The sequence below is a fragment of the Felis catus genome, chromosome F2 (assembly GCF_018350175.1).
Source record: "Felis catus isolate Fca126 chromosome F2, F.catus_Fca126_mat1.0, whole genome shotgun sequence".
Taxonomy (NCBI): Eukaryota; Metazoa; Chordata; class Mammalia; order Carnivora; family Felidae; genus Felis; species Felis catus.
The window spans coordinates 66,347,423-66,361,643 of NC_058385.1; the positions used below are offsets into that span (position 1 = coordinate 66,347,423).

The following is a 14,221-nucleotide window of genomic DNA, read 5'->3' on the forward strand; positions in this document are numbered from 1 at the left end:
GCTCTTGCAGAACCTGGGCAGGCGCCGGGTCCCCACTTGGCACCTCTTGGATGCGACCGGCTGTGTTCTGATTGAGTCCAGAGGAAGGGGTGGTCAGTGTCACCTGCCCACCAGGGTCGCAGACTCAGCCCGCCCAGGCCTGGCTGGTAGTGGGTGACTGATGGCGGAGGCCTGGCAGGACCTCAGGTTGTGCCAGCGCCGGAGGTGGGGGTGGGGGGGAATCCCCAAACAAGCCCTTTCCACCTCCTGGCCCTTAGACGGGCTCGCAGGCTTTTCCCACCGTCAAGCACCTTGTGACAGGGACCTCTTCCTTGCCTTTCTTCAGCCAAGCAAAAAGTCACTCCCTCTGCAAAAATCTGACCCCCCCCCCCCCCCTTTCCTTGCTCATCTGCTTCTTCCCCCGCTCCCTGCGCGCGCCGCTCCCTTGGGTGGATTCTGGCGCTTCTTCCTCCCAGCGAACACTTTTCCTGAGGCGGCGCATTTACTCCGGGAACAACCTGAAGGGGTCAGCACCACCCCTGTTCTGCAGCTCCAGGTGCGCAAACTCAAATTCAAGGCGACTAGACGACCGGCTTAAGTTGGAACCGCTGGTAGCGGGGCCCGGGCGGGGGCAGGGCGTCAGACAACGCTGGGCCTCTCTCCCCCCACCCCCAGCAGCAACTGGCGAACGTGTTGCTTCACGTGCGCCCCCTGAAATAAATTGGAAACATTCAGGCACCTCCTTGAAGAATGTTGATGTCTAAACGTTTTCATTATAATTGCAGTCACAAAAGATGTAATTTCCAGTGTATGCAAATTTTCTAAAAATAATACTGTTTTTTAAACATATATCCAGTGAAATCAAAATATCCTATGAATGCCATACAAATAATAAGCTATTTTGTTTTCTTTTTAAGAGGTGGGGTTTTTTTGTTTGTTTGTTTGTTTGTTTTGTTTTTAATTTTAGAGAAAGAAAGAGTGAGGGGAGGAGCAGAAGGAGAGAAAGAGAGAGAAAATCTCCGTGCTCCACACGGAGCACAAGCCCGAGGCGGGTGTCCATCCCACGACCCTGGGATCGTGACCTGAGCTGAAAACTAAGAGTTGGACGCTCAACCCGCTAACCACCTGCGTGCACTCTGCCCCCCATAGTCTATTTTAAAAATATATGGACAAGCTCCCTTTTAGCGCTGGTTAAGTTTGCATTTATTTCACCTCCCTGCCCCGAACTTCTATTTCCATTTTATTCCCTGCTCCTAGAGTTTTGACCCCATATAATACATATTCTGATTAATAACTGTAGTCGATTGCCTTAACATGTCTTTCAGCAACAAAAATAGGTACATAAACTGCAGTCTTCTTGTTTCTTCATGACCATAAGGCTCTAAGGGCCAAAAATTTCTTCTGAATTGACATGTTGCTATTTTTATTAGTACCGGTGAATCAAAAAAATATCTAGATCTGAAGAATAATTATTAAATGAAAAAAAATGTAAAACTTAATCCAAAACAAATATCCAAGAGATGGATGCAACATTCTAATCCTCTGTAGTTCATAGAGTGTATGACTATTACTTTTTGCCAGAATAAGATGAGTTTCAACATTAATTTTATTCCTGTTTTTCATATCACAAACAAAAAAAAAAACCCCACCTCTTTTTAAAAAATTAATGAAACAGCTTATTGTTTGTATGGAATCCATACAAACTGTTCACATAAAGAAGGAAAAAAGGTGGAAAGGGTTTCATTTCAGCACTAAAACTCAATTCCTTAAGCATGTTTCAAGTTACAGCCTAACAAATACTTCAAAAATCATTTTCATCCATTTAGCAGCTTGGTTGGTCCTCTTTCAGTTTTGAATTGAAAGCCACAATAATTAGTCATTAGAATCTTTAGCTCTCTCAACTTTTTTTTTTTTTTAATGTTTTTTATTTACTGTTGAGAGAGAGGGAGACAGAGCATGACTGGGGGAGGGGCAGAGAAACACAGAATCTGAAGCAGGCTCCTCTGAGCTGTCAGCACAGAGCCTGATAAGGGGCTCCAACCCATGAACCATGAGATCGTGAGCGGGGCTTAACCAACTGAGCCACCCAGGTGCCCCTAGTTTTCTCAACTCCTAAGTAATGTTGAATCGAACAGTCCCCTTACTGGAGGTGCCAGAGGCTTCCACACCCATATATTACAACCCTAAAAGTGGAGTAAGAGCAGATGGGAAACAAGCGATGGAGAAGGAACAGTGGCCTAACCCACCCCTGCCCCCCACCATCCAGCTGATCAATTTTAGGACCTCTTCATATACCCGTGGGTATACTGACAGGCAACAGAGACTGTTGTAAGTCCATTTTACAGAGTGGAAAGTGTGTGTGCTTGAGTGTGTGTGTTTTGAGAGAAGGCCTCAGGGCCAGCTGAACAGGGTAACTTCATGGAAACATATTCAAATTATTGCTCTCCCAGGGCCTGGATGGACCCAGGCAGAGAGGCCACCCTGGAAACCCACGACACAATCCAGGCCCAGGGCGACGAAAGTCCGACCCAGGGGATGGCTGTGGAGACTAAGATTAGGGAGCCAGTGGAGACACGTACTCTAGGAACAACCAGGACTTGGGGTCTGGCTAACTGCCAAGGATAGAGAAAGAAGCCAAGAGGCGCTCGAAATTAGGATGAACAATGTCCAGAAAAGTCCTGGTGCCATCAACAGGCAGGAAAACAAGAAAGAGGGGCCTATTTAGGGGAACCCAATAGATGCTGACTTTGCATATTTTATATTACACAAATAAGATGTGCTCATTATAGACTACATACCTACACACCTACTCTCTCAATCTAAAATTGCCTTATTAGTGCTACTTAACAAATTCCTCAAAACTCAATGGCTTAAACGGCAAGCATGTATTTTTCTTTTTTAAAAATAGCTTTATTGAAATGTAATTTCACACACCATCCAATTCACTACCCATTGTGCTAAATTCAACGATTTTGCTTGCTTTCTTGCTTTCTTTCTTTCTTTCTTTCTTCCAGAGAAAGAGAGTGTGTGCACAAGCGGAAGAGAGGCAGAGAGGGGGGTGGGGAGACACAGAATCTGAAGAAGGCTCCAGGCTCTGGGCTGTCAGTGCAGAGCTGGTTGTGGGGCTCAAACCCACGAACCATGAGATCGTGACCTGAGCTGAAGTCGGATGTTTAACTGACTGAGCCACAGAGGTGCCCCTACATTATTTTTTTTTTAATTGTGGCAGAAGATAGATACACCAAATTTACTATTTTAACCATTTTAAGTGAGCAATTCAATGGCACCAGGTACATTTACAATGTCAGGCAACCGTTAGAACTATCAATTTCCAAAACCTTTGCGTCACCCCAAGCAGAAACTGTACCCATTAAACGATAACTCCCTCTTTCCCCCACCCCCTTGTTCCCGGTAGCCTCTCATCTAGTCTGAATGGATTTGCCTATTCGAGATAGTTCATGTACATGGAATCATACACTATTTGTCCCTCTGCGTCTGGCTTATTTCACTCAGCATAACGTTTTCAAGGTAAGGATGTATTTTTCTTGCTCGCAGGTGTGTGGGTTGCTGGGCCTGCTCTAGGCTGAGGTTGAATTCCGCTCTGCTCCTTGTTGTCCCCACCTTCTCCTGACACCAGCCTTTCCCTGGGGGTATATTCTTCTCACTGAAGGTCATGGCGGCCCAAGAGGCCAAGCTATGCCAAGCAAGCACATTTAAGGCCTCTGCTCTGGGTGCATCCATCAAAATTCCACTGGGCAAACCAAGTCATCTGGCCAAGCTCAACATCCACGGGATAGGGAAATATACTCAGCTCCCAGCCAGAGAGGCGCACAACCAGGGCAAGGGAGGGAGTGAAGAGGTGAGAACAATCATCCATTCTGTCACATACATACATACATACATACAGAAGTAAATAAAATCCCCCGTGTCCCATCCTGGCCCCTAGTCTGTTCCCTTCCAGAGGGAACCATTGAGACCAGTATCCTATTGTTCTGTGACTGATTTTGTCCACTAATAGTAAGCTTGGAACTCTTTTTCTGCCAATACATATAGATCTTCCTGTTCTTTGTAACCATGGCAGAGAAGAGAGGATCAGGCCGTGCACCCACAAGGGGGAGACTGTATGAGGACACAGGGAGAAGATGGCCACCTACCAGCAGAGGAGAGAGGCCTCAGAGACATACTCTGCCAATACCTTGCTGTCAGACTTGCAGCCTCCAGCTCTGTGACAGGATGCATTTCCGTCGTTTCAGCCACCCAGTCTGTGGCGCTTTGTTGTGACAGCCCCAGCCGCCCTGGGTCTTCTGATTCTGGAACATCTCATTCTTCCCGGTCAGTAACCAATGCTGCCGCGAACCATTCTTGTGCCTGTGTTTGACACACTGGTGGAGGGACCGCCAGAACATTTGTTCTGTCCTGGCTTCTGGTGGATTTGCTGTTTCGCTCCCAAGGGAGCACATACAGAATTTTCCACGTACCTGAAGGTGAAGACCAGAAGCTCCAGGATTCGTCTGTGCGGGGGCATTCCCAGCTGTGAAGAGCTGGGACTTCTCTTTCCACCCTGACCTCTCCCTGCACTTCCATCCCACCCACGGGGCCGCTGACTCCATCTGCCTGGCAGGGTCACCACCACGCTGCGGGCCGCATCTGACCTGCCCGCAGCCCACAGCCTGTCTTTCCTCAAGCAGCTCCCTGCTGTCACTGATCTAGCTGGGCAGAAGTCCGGGTGAGCAGGTCGTGGGGCCCAAGCTCACTGCGATTCTCATCTTCTTTCCAGCTCTCTCTGCTTTGTATATACACATAATATATCATATATATACATGTAAAATTATATTTTATAATTATATAACATATTATATATACTACATTTAATGTACACATATTAACAAAAATGAAATATAGAGGGCTGAGCGAGGGGAAGGGGTTGGGGAGAAAGGCCCCATTTATGGTGTCAGTTCGCCTGCGGCACTTTGGGAAGCACCAGGGACTTCCCAGGCCTGGTCCCTTCCCAGCCAGGACTTGGTAACTGGCTGCAGGCCCACGTGTCCCATCTCATTATTCTGGCTGTGACAGGCCAGGAGCGAGGGCACAGCCAGCTGGGCAGGTCGAGGAGAGACTGCGAGAGGCAGAACATCGGGCCAGAGGGGGCTTTTCCTCAGACTTCCTCTGTGGGAAGTCATTCTGTGCCCTCAGAGGCCTGAGCTTTGGAGTTCATCTCTCCGCCCCCCCCCCCCAACACCCTCTGTACCACCTCTACACAATGGGAAGGGGGGTGCCCATTCCCTCCCACCTCTCCCAGCTCATTCCTAGCGCCCTGCTGGTCACGGCCTACGTGTCATGACCTGAGAGAGGCCTCCTGGCTGGGGCTGGGTCAGGCCTCTCTGTTCTGCAGAGAACATAGCTCTCTCTCTTAGCTCCCCTGACCTTAACACTTCCAACGAGCAGATGTTGTGACTGTTCATTTGCCGTCTTTCCCGTGGAAAGGTAGGCACCACCACAATAGGGGTCTGCTGTAGGCTCTGGAGAACCCATGGTGGACCTTCCAACGTTTGCTTAGGAGAGGAAGCTTCTCATATTCTACTGTAATTGCTTGTCTTTCCTGGAGAGCAGGGACTTCTGTTGGTTCATTTCTATATCCCCAAATTTTAGTCTGATCAAAAACCCATTTGTTAGTTCCAAACACGTGCAGGATCTGATTTAATAACCAAGTAGGCCTTTCCATGACCTGGCCAGGAATGGACTCGAAGATCCATTGCCCACTTCACATATGGGGCGGAGAGGACAGCGAGGTCCCTTAGCCAGAGGAGAGGAAAGGGTTACAGCACTCACTTCTCAGGGCCTCCCCACGCCTCAGGTGAGACAGGTAGTGATGGGTGTGGTCCCAGCAGCCCCGGGGCCCCAAGGAGGTGGGCCTGCCCCTTCCAGGTTCAGACCTGGAACGAGACAATGGTTTTGCCTATGGTTCCAACAGACACAATGGCAATGACAGAGGTCACACCGTGTGTCCTGGCACATCCCTGAGACACACAGGCATGAAGCCACCTTCGTCACAGGGCCAATGGGTGTCATGGCTCCTACCTGCAGTAGGTATCCAGGGACTGGCCTGCTTAAATATTAATGCTTTCAAATCATATCACTAAAATCTACTCCCGCACCCGTATTTCAAACATAGAGTTTGTGCCTGAAATTGCACAACCACATAATGGAAAGGTTGCATCATCTGGCTCTTAATTTAAGGCTTAGAGGCTTGAAGTGATTTAGGTGACAGTCTGATAGCCAAAGGGAGAAAGTCTGATTACAAAGTGGATTTGACTGGGAGGTCCAGGCCTCCTCCTGCACTTCATGCATACATACATCAGAGCAGACCCTCAATCAGTGTTTGTGGAATGAATGAATGAATGAATGAGTGAATGAATGAATGAATTTGGCATTCTGAGTCTGTGGGTCTTTTTATTCAGAAAAATCTGTCCCCACTTAACACATACAGACACACACATGCTCATCACAGAGCAGGTCTTTGCTCATTGAAGGAAAGCAAGGAATTGGCCACAGTGAGCTCATTCATCTGTCCAACCTTAAGTCACTAGACTCAGAGGGGTGCAAGTTGGTATCTTCCAATTCATTGCTTTTCTCTGCAGAAGAGGCAGTCAGCAAATGTTGGAGGGGAGGGAACACATGTAGAAAGAATACCCCCTGACTTGATCCACAGGAGTGGCTGGTGCTGGGCTAAGTGCTGCTGGAAGGTGACCAAATATTTCACTGGACAGATACTAACCAAGCGCTGCCCTGAGACAGCCACTGGGATCCAAGTGGTGAATGAGACAGAACTGGTTCCTCCCTCATGAAGACACATTAAGTGGTAAAGGAATACATACACAAGGCCATTCCATTTTATGGTAAGTGCTCTGAAGGAGGTTGGGCAGAGTGAAGCTGAGACCCCAGGAGAGAGTTCTTCACTGCTGACGACAGAATCTACTCTAGCTGGTTAAGCAGGAGGGTATTTGTTGCAGAGTTAGCTCATTACAGAATTTCCAGGAGGGCTGGGGAACCATGCTTGGACGCTACAGAGGCAAGGGCAACCCCAGGAAGATGCCCGGCCACACCACGGATGGTTCCAGTGGAAATTCGGTACCGGCGCTCTCCACCTCTGACACCGGACTGGAGCCTGCACTCATTCCTGTCTCAGCTGCGGCTACAGAAGAGCCGAACCCCCAGCATGGTCCTGGTGGCTCCGATTTGCTCACTAGCGCCTTCCGAGTCCCGTGAGGATGGCCCTGTCCCATGAGGGTGCTCCTGTCCCGGGAAGATGGCCCCTGTCCCACAGAGCTTGGGTCCCATGCAGAGCTCTGGCTTTTGGGAGGCCTGGGGAAAAAGGGAGATGTACACACTGGAGGGAGTTTGCAGTGGATCCTGAGAGGTCTAATCTACACTGTTGTCACACACACAACAAATGTTAAAAAGTATGTCAGTGACGTGGCTATGGAAAATAGGGTGTTTGTTTCATTTTAATGCATTTTACTTATTTTTGCCTGTTTTTTCACCAATTTTTAATTTTTTTAATTAAATTTTTTATTCTAGAGAGAGAGAGCACCACAAGAATGGGTGAGGGGGCAGAGGGAGAGAGAGAGAGAGAGAGAGAGAGAGAGAGAGAATCTTAAATAGGCTCCAAGCTCAGCGCTGAGCCCGGCTCGGAGCTCCATCCCACGACCCTAGGATCATGACCTGAGCTGAAATCAAGAATCAAACGTGCAACCGACCGAGCCACCCAGGCGCCACGGTTTTTTCACAAACTTTTATAATGAACATGTAATATTCACAAAACAAAGGGCAAAGCCACCAGAATTATTTTCCAAAGCAAAGAGACAGGGTGGAGTCCCAGAGAGTTTCCCCGCCCAGCTTGGAGGGAGGGTCCCTCTGACAACCCACACCAGGCCGATGGGCACCTTGGGCAGGTTCTGACCATTTGCTGACCTGCACCAGGCACTATGTGAAATTCCTGATAATCATTTCGAAGTCATTGAGATGCTGCTGGGCTGACCTACTCATACATTCCTTCCTTTACCATCTGATATCCCCAACCTTCCTACCGCAGCCACTCCCAGCCCTGTGTAGAGGGGAGTAACGGGGGAGTAACGGGGGAGCCACTCCTGCTTCCACACAGAGCCAGAGTGGTGCCGGAGCTTATCCACTGCAGTGGGTTTCTCTGAAAACCAGCTAGAACTTTCTGAGTGCCCATAGGAGTCCTGGCCAGGCCAGGGGCTGTGCTGTAACCAAAGAGCAGAAGTTGTGTTCTTTTTTTTTTTTTTTTAATGTTTATTTATTTTTGAGAGAGAGAGAGAGAGAGAGATAGAACATGAGCAGGGGAGGGGCAGAGAGAGAGAGGGAGACACAGAATCTGAAGCAGGCTCCAGACTCTGAGCTGCTGATACAGAGCCTGACGAGGGGTTTGAACCCACGAACCATGAAATCATGACCTGAGCCGAAGTCGGATACTTAACGAACTGAGCCACCCAGGCGCCCCCAGAAGTTGTGTTCTTTATTCCAGAAAAAGGAACAATTTCACTAGAGAAACAAAGCATAATACCCCGAATAATGTATTTAGCTAGAATCTCAGGGATTGATTTTTTTTAATATTATAAAAGTATTTTAGTGGTATCACAAATATTTAATTTGCTCACACAGGTTCCAGGCTCAGAAGGACCCTGCACTTGGTTTAATATTCTGCCGTCACCATCTTGAAATTCTTAATAATTTTATCATTGAGCTGCGGTTTTTTTATTTATTTTTTTAAGTGATTTATTTTGAGAGAGAGCACACAAACAGGGGAGAGCAGAGAGAAGGGGGGAGAGAGAGAATCCCAAGCAGGCTCCATGCTGCCAGTGGCGAGCCCGATGAGGGGTTCAAGTCCATGAACCATGAGATCGTGACCTGAGACAAAACCGAGAGTTAGACGCTTAACTGACCGAGCCACCCAGGCGCCCCTGAGCTGGGGGTTTGTAAGTCAAGTCCAATGGCGGAGTGAGCAGAACAAACGTGTGTACTGTGCTTGCCTGCAGTTCCTTGCTGACCCACTGGCACAGAGCATTCACAGTGCCCCGTGAGCACTGAACTCCGGTGGGTCCATGACGCGTGGGAAGTCAGTGAGACTCCCAGTGAAGACCGGGTACATGCCTTACATCTGTGACTGAGAGAGGCAAGACGAGACCCGAGAGGTCACGCTTTCTGTTGGAACCAGAATTTGCGTCGAATGCAGCAAAGGGCAATCATGACCCAAAAAACAACCAAGGGATTTTACATATGCTTACGGAAGGGAAGAGAAAGAAATATTTCCTTCTTTCTGTCCTTCCATATTCACCGGTAAGCCAGAGGTAGAGACTGTTAGTAGAATACGCACGTAGCAAGAAGTGAAACAAAAACAGGTGAGCTCATTTTCTGCAGCATTTCCACTTTCTGGGAAGAAGAAAATACATATGCATGCACATACGCATTGTATAATACGCATTGTATAATTTCAGTGATTCTACATACACGGTAAATGCTGTCATAGTTGCATTTAAAATGGCATTGCACCAGGGATCGGGGGTGGGATGGGCTAAATAGGTAAGGGGCTTAAGGAATCTACTCCTGAAATGATTGTTGCACCATATGCTAACTAACTTGGATGTAAATTAAACAATAAATAAATAAATAAATACATACATACATACATAAAGGCATTGCACCATATGAAGATTAAAGGTAAAATTCATGCTAATAATTTTGAATTTTAGTATTTCTTTACTTAAAACATGAAATAGCAAGTTAAAAAAAACACCACGAGAAGTCGAGAGAGAAAGACTCTGGTAGAAAGGAAAAATCTTTCTATTTTAATGCCATTAATGGCAGTTTTTTCCTTTTGTTTGGCTCCGCGAGACCCCATGTTTTCATTTTGCACGGGGCCCCGAAAAGTTATATGTCCGGCCTTGCTGTCAGCAGCAATGGATATGATTGTTTTTTGAAGTCTATACCCTGGCATAAATGCAAAGTTCCTGAAAGTCTCATACATTTGCTGGTGGGACGCAAAATGGTACAGGACTTTAGGAAAGAGTTTGGCAATTTCTTATAAAGAAATTTATAAGAAATTTATAATTTTAAGACCCAGCAACCTCACCTCTAGGTATTTAAGTGAGTGAAAACTTAAGTTCATTCAAAAGCTTATAGATAGGAGTGCCTGGGTGGCTCACTTGGTTAAGCATCCAACTTCAGCTCAGGTCATGATCTAGTGGTTCATGGGGTCAAGCCCCATGTTGGGCTCTATGCTGACAGCTCAGAGCCTGGAGCCTGCTTCAGATTCTGTCTCCTTCTCTCTCTGCCTCTCCCCACCTCGCACTCTATCACTCAAAAATAAATTAACATTTTTTAAAAGCTTATAGATGTATATTTATAGTGGCTTTATTCATAAACACTCGTGACTAGAAACAACCCCATGTCCTTCACCTGAGAAACAGATACACTGGTACATCTGTATTATAAGACACTACTCAGCAATAAAAAGCCAACCACTGGGGTGCCTGGGTGGCTCAGTTGGTTGAGCAACCGACTTCGACTTGGGTCATGATCTCACAGTTTGTGGGTTCGAGCCCTGTGTCGGGCTCTGTGCTAACAGCTCAGAGCCTGGAGCCTACTTCGGATTCTGTGTTTCCCCCCTCTCTCTACCCCTCCCCTGCTCATGCTGTCTCTCAATAATAAATAAACGTTAAAAAAAATTTTTTTTAAAGTAGCTAACCACTGAGACACATGCCACAATATGGATCAATCCCAAATGCATTACGCTAAGTGAAAACAAGCCACACCCAAAAGGCTCACCCTGTATGATTCCATTCATAGGATATTCTGGAATAGGCAAAGCTTTTGGGAGAGATCATTGATCAGTGGTTGCCAGGGGTTGGGTGTGGGGAGCAGTTGACTACAGGAGAGTGTGGGTGATAGAAATGTTCTAGATCTTGGCTGTGGTGTGGTTATATGATTGTGTGCATTTCTCAAAATTCATAGAGGTGAACGCTAACAAGGGCAAATTTTACTGCCTCTAAGTTATACCTTAATTTAAAAACAAAAGCATCTGCAAATTTACTGGCTCCAAAACTGGGAGCTCCCACAGGTTTTATGCATGTTTATAATGGTTTTAATGCACATCGGAAATCTCGAGCCACAAACTGAGAACTCAAAGTCCAGTAGGACCCTGAAGGAGGCGAAGGGACTGTGCAGCTGAGGGTCCCTGGGAGTTAAGCTGTGCTTTTGCTGGGTGCCCAGGATGGCATCCCTGAAGACAGCCCCGGAGAGGCCACTCCCACGAAAAGTGAACGGAGAAGGGCATTGGATGGGGCTTGGGGTGCCCGGCTGGATACTCTGCCCGTTTCTGCTCCTGCCCCAGGCCCTTGCCTGCCAGCGGAAGGCACAGCTGCCAGGGCTCCCAGCCTGTCTTCGAGGGGCTGATTAGATGCAGAACGGATTGATTGGTGTTGACAGGGAGCTATTTACCCGTCTAATTAATTATGCCAACTACTTTTCAACTTAATTGCACTTCTTGGGTCACTGGGTAATGAGACCGTACAGTTTTCATGCTTCTGCAGGCCTTGACGGAGAGGTGTTGGAGAGAAGGCGGCAGCTGCTCCTTAAGGTCAAACAGGCATCCTGTTCCTCCCGGGTCCTGGGCCCAAGGCCCAGGCTCTCAGCCCCTGGCCTCTCCGAGACAAGTTCTGGAATCCTCTTTGTGACATCCTGAGTGACCGGCCTCTGTCCCGGGAGCACTTAGCCACTCATCTGCCTAATAGGCATTTATTAAATGCCTACTATGTGCCAGCCCCCAAGGGGCATAGGCACCGGGGGTGCCAAGAAGCTAAGTCAGGCCTTGCTAGACCCCCATCCCCCACCCACAATTGCTCACAGCCTAAAGGAGGAGAGCCTCACCTAAACCAGTAGTTACAGAATCTGGCTGCAGATTGGAGCAAGGGCTTTGGAGGCTCTGCTGTTGGGCCATTAGGCAATTTACTATGTCTGTGACAGGACTCTCCACACCCCCTTCCCCAGGTCCCAGTCCTCTCCCCCATTCTCCCACCTGCTGGTCTCCTAGAATGCTTCATAGTCTGGATTTATCTGATTGTTTCCTCCTTGCGGGATCACCTAAACACATTTTTTAAATGTTTATTTATTTTGAGAGAGAGAGCACAAGCAGGGGAGGGGCAGAGAGAGAGAGAGAGAGAGACAGAGAGAGAGAGAATCCCAAGCAGGCTCCACACAGAGCCTGACATAGGGCTCAATCTCATAAACAGCGAGATCATGACCTGAGCCGACATTGAGTCGGAAGGTTAACTGACTGAGCCACCCAGGTGCCCCTCACATAAACACATTTTTAAAAACCCAGCCAAAATTCAGGTGATGTATTTTTGGCAAGAATGTCATGGGAGCGATGCTGGGTTTTTCTCACTGCGTCCTATCAACTGGCTCCAGGTTTTGATTTGTCCTATTATTGATGAGGGTCACTTTGATCACGTGGTTAGGGTGTGGCCGATGGGGTCTGTTGCCACAAAGTTTCTTATTCCCTCTTTGTACTTACTAAGTATTTCATGGAGAATTTATTTGAAACTGTTTAAATACCTGTTCTTGGGGCACCTGGCTGACTTCGTCGGTGGAGCATGTGACTCTTGATCTCAGGGTTGTGAGTTTGAGCCCCACGTTGAGTGTAGAGATTACTTTAGAAAAATAAAATCTTAAGAAAAAAAAAACATTTGTTCTTCCTCAAACTTCAGTATCTATATTTTTGTTCGTATGGACTCATGGTTTTCTACTTTATTTCATGTATGACAATCCTTTTTTACCATTATTTTGATACTCAAAGTGTGCCAAGTTTAGCCAGTGGGAACTCCAAGCTGGTTTCTTCATATTTTTGACATGTCTGTGTTATTCTTTCATTTTTTTTTTTAACATTTATTTATTTTTGAGAGAGAGAGAGAGAGAGAGAGAGAGAGCAAGGAAGGGGCAAAGAGAGAGGGAGACACAGAATCCGAGGCAGCCCCCAGGCTCCAAGCTGTCAGTTAGGCATCCCATTTTAGCCCAGGTCATGATCTCATGGTTCATGAGTTCGAGCCCCACATTGGGCTTTGGATTCCCTCTCTCTCTCTATGCCATCCCCCCGCCCCCCGCCCCACCAAAAAAAAAAAAAAATTAAAAAAAAAATAGTCCTTACCAGCCCTGGAGACCTATCACTGCTTCAGGCATCCTTCAGTCATTGACTAATCTAACAAAGAGAATTGGTCCTGGGTGAGAAGAGAACCCCATCATGTCCACCCACTTCTTCCATTCTCTCCTGTATACATTCTGGAACTCATAAGATGATGGGGATTGTTCTGAGGATAGAGGGGAAAGGGGAGGGGAAGGGAAAGGGTGACGCTTGGCAGAGTGGAAAACACATGGGCTTTAGGGCAACAGTGCCCAGGCTATGCCACTCACTCGCTGTGTGGTCTTGGACAAGTCACTCAACCTCTCTGAGCCTTAGTTTCCTCATCTGTGTAATGGAGTCCACTAATCTGTGTCTCCCTCAGCACAGATGGCCAGCATGCAGTGAGCACTCAATTATGGCCAAGTATAGGAGAGGAATGGAATGTTCACACAGGTCCCAAACATGCAGGACCTCAAACTCGAGACTCAGGAATGGGTACTTAACATGGCAGGCAATGGAGACTTGCAGACAACTGTTGAGCCCTGGCATGAACCAGAACAAATCCCAGGGATTAGTACTTCCCTCCCCAGGTTGGTCTAACCAGACTGGGCACTGGACTTAGGCAACGAGAGAAGGGACTGAGGAGGGCCAGAGAGGAGACAAGCTCAGAGGAGAATGTGGGAAAGAGGTTAAGTCAATTTGCACAAGCAAGAGTTGGCCAAACAGAGAAGAAGAAAGGCACGGAGCCACAAGGGCAATAGGGGGAGAGTTTGTTGGGTCTGTTGTCCTCCACGTTCCAGGGATTGAGGGGGAAGAGATAAAGTCTAATAAAGGGAGGGCTGCCTGAGGGCATGAATTGGATTTTCTTCAACAATCTTCAAAAGTAGAGAGGAAATTTCTTTTTGTCTTCTTTGGACTGTGCTTTTATTATTATTTTTTAAATGTTTTATTTTTGAGAGAGTGCAGTGGGGGAGGGGCAGAAAGAGAAGGGGCAGAGGATCCGAAGCGGGCTCTGTGCTGACAGCAGCGAGCCTGATGTGGGGTTCA

The 14,221-nt window shown here is 47.4% G+C and overlaps 1 long non-coding RNA gene across 1 annotated transcript; it reads left to right on the forward strand.

Annotated features, from left to right (window-relative positions):
• Positions 1-395: 395 nt before the first annotated feature.
• Positions 396-4,785, forward strand: LOC123383205. The gene is made up of 3 exons (XR_006592701.1): positions 396-535; positions 3,395-3,507; positions 4,033-4,785. It is a non-coding gene; the product is annotated as an uncharacterized LOC123383205 (long non-coding RNA).
• The last annotated feature ends 9,436 nt before the right edge of the window (positions 4,786-14,221 follow it).